Here is a 9771-nt window from a genome sequence, read left to right on the forward strand (position 1 = left end):
CAAATCTACTGCATCAAACCTCTTTGAAGTGTTGAAGCACAAAGGTTTCAATTTGAGGACTAAGGTGCAACTGATCCAAGTCATGATATTTGTAAAGGACTTATATGCATGTGAAACTTGGACAATGAATAAGGAGAACTTTAGAAGAATTGATGAATTTGAGTTATGATGTTGGAAGAGAATATTGAAAACACCATGTGCTGCCAAAAGAACAAACATGTCTTTGTTCGAAGAAGTACAATCAGAGTACTCCTTGCAAGCCAGGATGGCCAGACCTCATCTCTCAAACTATAGATCTATTATCAGGAGGGACCAGTCTCTGGAGAAGACTATGATGTTTGGTAAACTGAAGGGTTGGAGAAAAAGAGAAAGAACCCCCCGCCTCCCCCCCCAAATAGGAAAAATTGACATAGTGATAGCAGCAATGGGCTCAGGTGTAAAAAGAGTGTGAGTTTGGTGAATTCTGTTTTGCCTAGGGTTGCTATGACTACATAACTAACAATGGTACCTAATAACAACAACAAATGGTTAAATACTATACTTCTGATCTCAAATTTTAGGTTATTTTCAGATATGAATATTTCAGTAGTGCCTATGTTCTCTCTATAAATTTATTGTTTGACTGAACATTAAGTCACATGACAAGTTTAGTTGCAGACATGAAGTGTGAGTAATGTTGATAGAATTGTGAGTTTCAGATATCTCAGTTCAACCAGTAAGGTAGTTTTTGGTTTTTGGTTTTTGAGTTTTGTTCCTTATTTTTCTCCAAGTTTATTCAAGACATTTGAATGTGATCCCTTTCAATGAAGTTGATAATGGTAGCCAAACATCATTTAGTTCTTCTGGTCTCAGGGTCATCCTGCTCCATTAGTTCATTTGGACTAAATGTTTTCATGCATCTTCAATTTTCACCACCCTTCTTTTCTCTTAACAGGAAGACATCAATAGTTTCACCTTAGATAGCTGCCAATTAGTATTTAGGAACCCATTAACTACTCACCACAGTATGATGCAGACCATTGCCTCTGTGAACTGTTGTCAGATTCTGACTCATAGTAGTGACCCTATGCTTAATAGAATGAAACACAACCTGATCCTGCACCATCCTCTTAATTGTTGTTATGCTTGAACTCATTATTGTGCTACTGTGTCAATCCATTTCATTGGTGATTGTCTTAGGCTGTGTTCTCAAGAGAAACCAAACCAGTGAAGCTTATAAATGTATAAGTAAAGAGAAGTTTATATCAAAGAAATATCTCACACAGTTGTGAAGGTGGGCAAGATTCAAATCCATGAGTCAGATGAACGAAGACAGGCAGGACAGATGGCAGGCAGGTCAGCAGGTCAGCAGTAATAATGGTGAAATGCTGATGATCCCCAGGATTGGCAGACAACATAGCAGACCACTGGCTCAAGTCCAAACAACTGGGGAACAGGTAACTAGTCAGATGCAGGTGAAAAGCAAGTAAATTTTCAGGAGTCTCTAAAACAGAAGCAGGCCACATCCCGGAGGAGACTTTATTTCCTTTGATTGGCTGCTCACAGCAGACATCATCATGGGGGATTACTATGTCTTAACTGCCAAGCCATTGAGAATTCTGGCTCAGTTAAAGTTCCCACAAAACCTTAACTATTACAGTCCACCCCTTGTCAGCTTGGCACCTGTACATATCTCCTTAAACCATACACAATTTCTAAATAAACATGATTGTGTTATATTTTCACATAACATTATACAAATGACATGCATACAACTGAAAAAAAGCAAAGCACTGGCACCATTTATCTCTTATATTACATAAGTGAATGAAACACTAATATTTGATGCACACATACAAGGGAAAAATATTCATAACAATCATAGTCTTCATTTCTGCAACGCATCACTTGGCATTAGCTGGTATTTAGAACTATTTTGTTCCACTAGCCATTCCATATTCACTTTGCCCTCAAGCAAGCACCTCTTCTGGTCTTGGCTCTATGCTTGGTGGGTGACAAAAAACCTTTTTTTCCTGAAGGGTCTGGACCATTAGAAGTCATGTCAGAATTGGGTTGCTTCAGTTTACCTTTGACTTTAATCACAGGACATGGTGGTACTAAAACATGTCCTAAGGAATCTCCTGGATTCCATGTATATTCTACTTTACCTCTATTTTGTAATGTCAACTTGATGTCCCCTTGGTAATCAGGCTCAATCACACCACCCAATATAGTAACTCCATTCTTTATTGATTGAGGGACATGAGGGGCCCAAAGTGGCCAGTGGGTATTCCAAACTTCCAGTTCAAGTTCATCATTGTTGTGTCTCCAGGTAAGACTATTCCTCCCTTTGGAACTAAAATGTCCAGACCCGAAGAACATATGTTTGCAGGGACAAAAAGCAAGTTTTTCAAGTAGGTCACTAGAAATAAAAGTGAGTGGTGCCACTGCCATTCCACCCCTTGGTTCCTGGACTTGTGAGTCTATTGAAGAAGCAACACCATATCTTGAACGCTGGTTTAGAGCACATATAGCCTCCTGTAGATCATAAATATGTCTTTACAATTCAGTATGATGAGGAACATGATAGGACAAGTGATCCCATGAGCATGAATCCACTGCCACAGTTAGTTACTGGGAGGTCATTCCTCTGATCGGAGGCAATGTTGTGTGGGAGACCATGATGGTGCATAAAACTTTCCAAAAGTCCATGAATAGTAGTTTTGGCATAAGCGTTGCATGCAGAGAAAGCAAATCAGTATCCAGAGTAAGTGTCTATTTCAGAAAAGACAAAATGCTGCCTTTTTCATGATAGAAGTTGCTTGATGCAATCAACCTGCTCCCAGAGTTCTGGCTGATCTCCCCAAGGAAGTATCCCATATTTCAGACTCAGTGTTGGCTTCTGTTGCTGGTAGATTGGACATTAAGAAGTAGCTATAGCCAAGTCAGTATTAGTGAGTGGAAATCTATTCTGCTGAATCCATGCATGTTCTCCATTATTGTCACCATTGTCATTTTGCTCTTGAGACAATTGGTCAGTGATATGAGTGGCTGGAGAAAGATAACTATTGATTTCCACATAGTATATCATCCTAGCCACTTGGTTGTAAAAATTCTCCTCTTCTGACCTGATTTTTCTGATGAGAATTCACATGAGACACAAATTTCACTTATTTGGCCCATTCAGAGAGGTCTATCCACCTACCTCTTCTCTACACATCCTTGTCACCAATTTTACATTTTTTCCCCAAACTCCCTGACCATTAATTCAGCCAAATTAATACTCATGAGTAAATATACAGTTCCACATCTGACCATTTCTCCTTCCAAGAAAAACAACTAGGTACCCTGTTCAAAGTTCTGTCCATTGGAGGAATTTCCTTCACCAATCTCCTTCAGAGAAGTCCCAGAAAAAGACTACAGTGCTGCTGCTGTCCACTTTTGAGTGGTGCCTACATATCATCTGTAAACCTCAGTCCACTAATCTTAAAGAACTCCTCTAAAGACTATGGGTGCACAGTGGTTGAGGGAAGGTAATGTGAAAGGAGTGGAGATCACTGGCATTTGGGCCACTTCATGAGGTTTACTTGTGCCTTCATTTATGCTCATACCAATCTTATACCATTTCCAATGAATGATTGAGTACTGCTGTACATATCCAACTTTGTGACTCTGTGAATCAGTCAACACCAATTCATGATGAACAGCTCTGGAAACATGGTCACTTCATGGCCCGTGGTTAGGCATCCAGTCTCTACTAAAGGCCAGTAACAAGCCAAAAGCTGTCAAAAATGAGAATAGGTATTTGAATGAATGGCAGGACTTTGCTCCAAAATTCTGAGATTGTGCTGTGATTCATCAATAGGGACCTGCCAAAGATTCCAAACTGAATCATTGCCTGCAATTGACATTTCAAACACCATTAGGTGAGCTAGATCAACTGGCTCAAGTACAGAACAACTTGCACAGCAGTCTGAACCTCTTGAAAAGTCTTTTTGTGTTTGGAGTCCCACTCAAAACTTGCAGCTTTTTCAGTGACTTGATACATGGGCTGGAGTAGTAGTAGACCAAAATGAAGGGCATGTTGCTTCCAAAATCCAGAGAAGCCACCAGGTATTGTGCCACCTTTTTAACTGTGATAGATCAAATGATGTATCTTTCACTTTAGTAGGAACATCTTGAAATGTCCCACACAATTGAATCCCTAGAAATTTCACTGAGGTGGAAGGCAACTGAATTTTTATTGGGTCAATTTTCCACCATCTAGAATGCAGAGTCCTGGTGTGGTATTTATGATACGCATTTAACCTCAAATTCAGGTTGAGTTGCAAGGTTGGCAGCTCAAACTCAGCAGATGCTCCTTAGAAATCCTACATAGTGTCAATATGAGTAATAATCTACTCTATGCTACTTAATAGCAACTATTTTATGCAGATGTTTTGCCAATAAGTTTAGAGTCATCTATATTTCTTACTAGGTCCAATCAGCATAAAGACATTACTGTAATGGACCAGTGTGATATCTTCTGGAAAGCAAAGGCAACTGAGATCCCTGTAGGTTAAATCACGACTGTGTTGAAGTAGGATGGTGGAAATATATTTTTGGAGTTGCTATAAGAAAACAATGCTTGCTGAAAGTGAAGAGGACTAGAAACATTTACTTATGAAGATCAAAGAGCACAGCCTTTGATATGAAATACATCTCAATGTCAAGAAAACAAAAATCCTCACCACTGGACCAATAAACAACATTCTTATCAGTGGAGAAAAGATTGAAGTTGTCAAGGACTTCATTCTTCTTGGATCAACTATTAACACTGGTGGAAGCAGTAGTCAAGAGATCAGACGACGTATTGCACTGGGAAAATCTGCTGCACAGGAACTTTTTAAAGTGTTGAAGAGCAGAGATGTCAGCTTGAGGACTAAGGTGCACCTGACCCAGGCCATGGTATTTTCAATAGCCTCATATAGATGTGAAAGCTGGACAGTGAATAAGGAAGATCGTAGAAGAATTGATGCCTTTGAGTTGTGATGTTGGAGGAGAATACTGAAAGTGCCATGGACTGCCAAAAGAACCAATAGATCTGTTTTAGAAGAAGTGCAGCCAGAGTGCTCCTTGGAGGCCAGGATGGCTAAGCTTCATCTCTCATACTTTGGACATATTGTCTGGAGGAAACAGTCACTGGAGAAGGATGTCATGCTGGGTAAGGTGGAGGTTCAGAGAAAAAGAGGAAGACCCCTAACAAGATGGATCGGCTCAAGTGTGGCAGCAGTAGTGAGGTTGGCCCAGGATCGGACATAGTTTCGTTCTGCTGTGCATGGGGTCGCTATGAGTTGGTTCTGACTCGATGGCACCTGAAAACAACAACAACAACATAAGAAAACAAATCGCTTCTGGTAATCCTTTGAAAACTAAATTGAGAAAAAGGCATTGATCAATAGCTGCATACTGGGTTTTCATACTGTTTTCTGGTGTGTTTTTAGGCACTCATCACCTGTCTCCTGGTGGGTGCAAAACGACTTCCATTTATAAAATGAATTTGCTGTGATCATAAACATTTTTACAAAAAATTATTTTAACCGCACTTTTATATCCTAGTCAGATATGTCTTTGTGGTTGTTGCTCATTATGTGCTGTCAGGTCTGTTCCTCCTCATAGCTACCCTTTATAGGGTTTCTGAGCTGTAAAATGTTACAGGATCAGAAAGCCTCATCCTTCTCTACAGAGCAGCTGATGGACTCAAACTTCTAATCTTGTGGTTAGCAGGACAGCTATGCACCTGCAATGTGCTCCAAAAAGATTCCTGATGTGTGTTTAACAAAGAGGATCTGGTTAGGCCTCAAGTACAGCCAAAGTGACGAGTCCAGATTTTCTGTACCCACCTTGTTGTTATGTGCCATCAAGTTGATGCTGACTCACAGTGACTCTGTGTATAATTTTCCAGGAGTGGATGATGGGTTTAAACCACTGACTTTGTGGTTCAAACTGACCTTTCAGTCTAATGCTTATTCTACAGTGCCACACAGGACTCTCCTTAATAAATCTTTATATACCTTTTTGATCAAAAATTTCCCCTTTTTGACTATAGATTATATATACTAGAAAGCCCAAATTCCATGGATCAGACATCAGACTGCACTTATTTCTTGACTCATGTACGTTCAGGGGCTGACAAATCCAAAATTGGCAGTTAAACAGTATGTTGATGGTTCAAGCTCAAGAACAGGAGGTGATATGATGTGAAGCAAGAAGCAGGATCCTGTCTTTCTAGTACCTATTAAGACTGAACTCAATTTAGAAAGTTAAAGTAGGTTCATGTATACAATGTATGTGATGTGAGGTGAGCAGAAATACATGGAGAAAGGTGAATAGCATATACCTGGTCTCACAGGGACAGAGAATAATAACTTCTGAGTTCTACCTTCTAAAGACTGGTCTTTTAGGATTTTTATGCCCTGGGATCAGTTTGACAAATATGTTGGGATAATGAGGAAATTGGCATGTTGAGCCTCCAGAGATACCAGGACTGCAAATAGTCTGCATGTGGCACTTAAGAGTTCTTCCTCTGAAAGGCAGTAGGACACCTGACTATCTTCCCTGAGATGATATTTTTGCTCAAAATCCTTGTGCTTCATTCAGACCCTCTGTTCTTCCTATGGAGAGACTTACTGTATTCTATCTCCAGAGCAGATGCCAGACATTAATCCACAGGAATGTCAACCAGGTAACCTAAAATCCCCTAGTTAATGTTTGGAAAGGAAAGGAGATGTTTAACTACAGGTACCTCCAGTAGACTGTGAAGAGAGTACTTTCAGGAAATAATTGGAACCAAGTGTGGGGATGGTTGGGTAGAGAAGGGTTTTCTGCTTCATCTTATCTTCCTTGTTCATCCTACATGTTTGTATTATTTCTGTTGTCTGACTCTGAGCTCTGGGAAAGGGGGTGGACACCCAGATTGGCTCATAAGGCTACCTTCTGAATATATTTATTTCTGTTGATAAGATTACTAAATATTTTAAATGACCATACAAGCACAAAGTGTAATGAAAAAGTTAGCATACGTACTTCTTTTCAGAAGTAAATCTTGATATTTTGCTATTCAATCTTTCTTTTTTAAATAGCCAAATATTTAAATACCTATAGAGGTACCCCCCACCTTTTTAAAAATTTAATTTCATTCCTCTTCTTTCCAATCCAAGAACCCAGAAACCAAACAAATGTTTCAAAATTCATTCTCCTGGGACTGACAGAGGATCCAGAACTGCAGCCCCTCATATTTTGCCTGTTCCTGATCGTGTACCTGGTCACTGTCCTTGGAAACTTGCTCATTGTCCTGGCTGTCAGCAGTGACTCTCATTTACACACACCCATGTACTTCTTTCTCTGCAATTTATCATTTACTGACATCTGCTTAAGTACAACAACCATCCCAAAGATGCTGGTGAACATCCAGACACAGATTCAGAGCATAACTTATACAGGCTGTCTTTGCCAGGTATTCTTTGTCCTGGTGTTTGTTGGTTTAGAAAATTTTATTCTTGCAACAATGGCCTATGACCGCTATGTGGCCATTTGTCACCCACTGAGGTACACAGTCATCATGAATCCGTATTTCTGTGGCCTGATGATTCTACTGTCCATGTTCATTACTATGGTGGATGCCCTGCTCCACTGTTTGATGATTTTGCATCTGTCCTTCTGCACAGACCTAGAGATCCCTCAATTCTTCTGTGAACTTTCTCAGGTCCTCAAGCTTGCATGTTCTAGTACCCTCATCAATAACATCCTAATATATTTTTTGGCTTGCATATTTGGTGGTATTCCTCTTTCTGGAATTATATTCTCTTACACTCGGATCGTCTCCTCTGTTTTGAGAATGCCATCAGCTGGTGGAAAATATAAAGCTTTCTCTACCTGTGGCTCTCACCTCTCAGTTGTTACTTTATTCTATGGAACAGCTTTAGGTGTTTCCCTCAGTGCTGCATTTACACATTCTCCCAATAAAGTAGCAGTAGCCTCAGTGATGTACCTTGTGGTCCCTCAAATGATAAATCCTTTTATCTACAGTCTGAGAAACAGGGACATGAAGATAACCTTCAGAAAACTGATTGTTAAGATGCCTTATGTTTAGTGATTTTGTCCTCTGTGCCAATATAACAATTATAATACTTGCCACTGGCAAACTATCTTATAGATCCACATCAACGATGCTCAGTTTCAGCCTTTAAAAATAATAGCATTTCCTCAGTGGCTTTAAATGTTTGTGAGATATTTGTTCGTCCACAATGAAATCTTTACTGCTAGTGTGTTGATGGGGTTCATGCACCAGACTGCAAAGTCATTTGAACTGCAAGGTTCAAACTCACCAGCTGCTCCTTGGAAACCCTATACAGGGTTGCTACGGTTTGGAGTCAATTCAATAGCACTTAACAACAACAATGATGAAAATAATGTCAGTCACTAATATGCTCACAAAATAAGATAGCTATCTTCCTTTAAACCCTATGGAGATGTAGGTATAATAATTGCTAGCACTGAAGTATGTTTAAGTTTTGAACATAGTCTAATCCATATGTGTTAGAAACTATCATAAGAAGGGACAAACCAACTGCTGGTTCACAGGCGGCCAATACTAATAGAAGGTCGCTATGAGTTGGAACTGACCCTGTAGCATACTACTACCACCACCACATCTTCCTTTGAAATGGCTTCAGAGGTAGGGAAAGTATAAAAACAGGATGGTAATGTTGTGTTTTTCCTGCATTGGTAGCTTCATCCAAGGACTAGTCTTCCTCATATCCTCCAGATGCTATAAGTAATAAAGATGTAATACCACACGATATGCAAATAAAAATAAAAAATCCTTCCTAGACCTACTAATAATACATTTTGCGAGCCAGTTGTCAGAAAACATGCCTCCTGTAATTGATTAGGCTGTTACCCCCAAAATGCTATTTCCATAACTCTAAGGCTCTATAAATCTTTATGGGGGCAGAAAGCCTCATCTTTTCCCCATAGAGTGATTGGTGGATGTGAACTATTGACCTGTGGTCATTAGCCTAACATGTAACCACTATGCTACTAGGGTTCCAGATCCTGTGATTACTGATATGAAAAATGGTGAACGTTCCCCTAATTGTAAAAGGACATTTGCAGAGAAGATTAAGCTTAGATGACCTTGATGAGCCTAATGGAAATCACATATTTTCTTGTGACATATACTAGATGATATAGAGAAAATTAGGAAGCAATATGACTACAGAGGGAGATTTTGGAGTAATATGGCCACAGGCCAAGGAATACCTAAAATCATCAAGCTCTTCCTGAAGATGGAAGAGTCAAAGAATGACTTCAGTTCTAGAACGTTTCAAGGTAGTAAACCCCTGCTACCACCTTGTCTTCTGTCTTCTAATTGTGAAATGTGAGATAATAAATTTCCTTTTTTTAGGAACCATGTTTGTGTTAAATTTTCTTTTTTTTTTTTATGAAAGTCAAAGAAAACTAATGAACTCTTCTATCACCACTGAAAATAAGACCATATGTTCCTTCTTAATCTAATTTACTGATGTGGGTTAAAATGATTACTGCATAAATCTTAAACTGACCACCTGAATGTAATTTCACTGTGTAATAAACTCTAAATATTGCAAGAACTTAGTACAATGCCTACTTCATAGTAAATATCCAGTTAAACTTAACTAATATCATTGCATTCTATGTCTTGTCAATAGTCATGAGTCTTACTAATATCATTGCATTCTATGTCTTGTCAATAGTCATGAGTCTTACTAA

The 9771-nt window shown here is 39.2% G+C and overlaps 1 pseudogene; it reads left to right on the forward strand.

Annotated features, from left to right (window-relative positions):
* The first annotated feature begins 2241 nt into the window (after positions 1–2241).
* LOC102822836 lies at positions 2242–8173 on the forward strand (annotated as a pseudogene).
* Positions 8174–9771: the final 1598 nt, after the last annotated feature.

This window comes from Chrysochloris asiatica, unplaced genomic scaffold (assembly GCF_000296735.1).
Source record: "Chrysochloris asiatica unplaced genomic scaffold, ChrAsi1.0 scaffold00653, whole genome shotgun sequence".
Lineage (NCBI taxonomy): Eukaryota > Metazoa > Chordata > Mammalia > Afrosoricida > Chrysochloridae > Chrysochloris > Chrysochloris asiatica.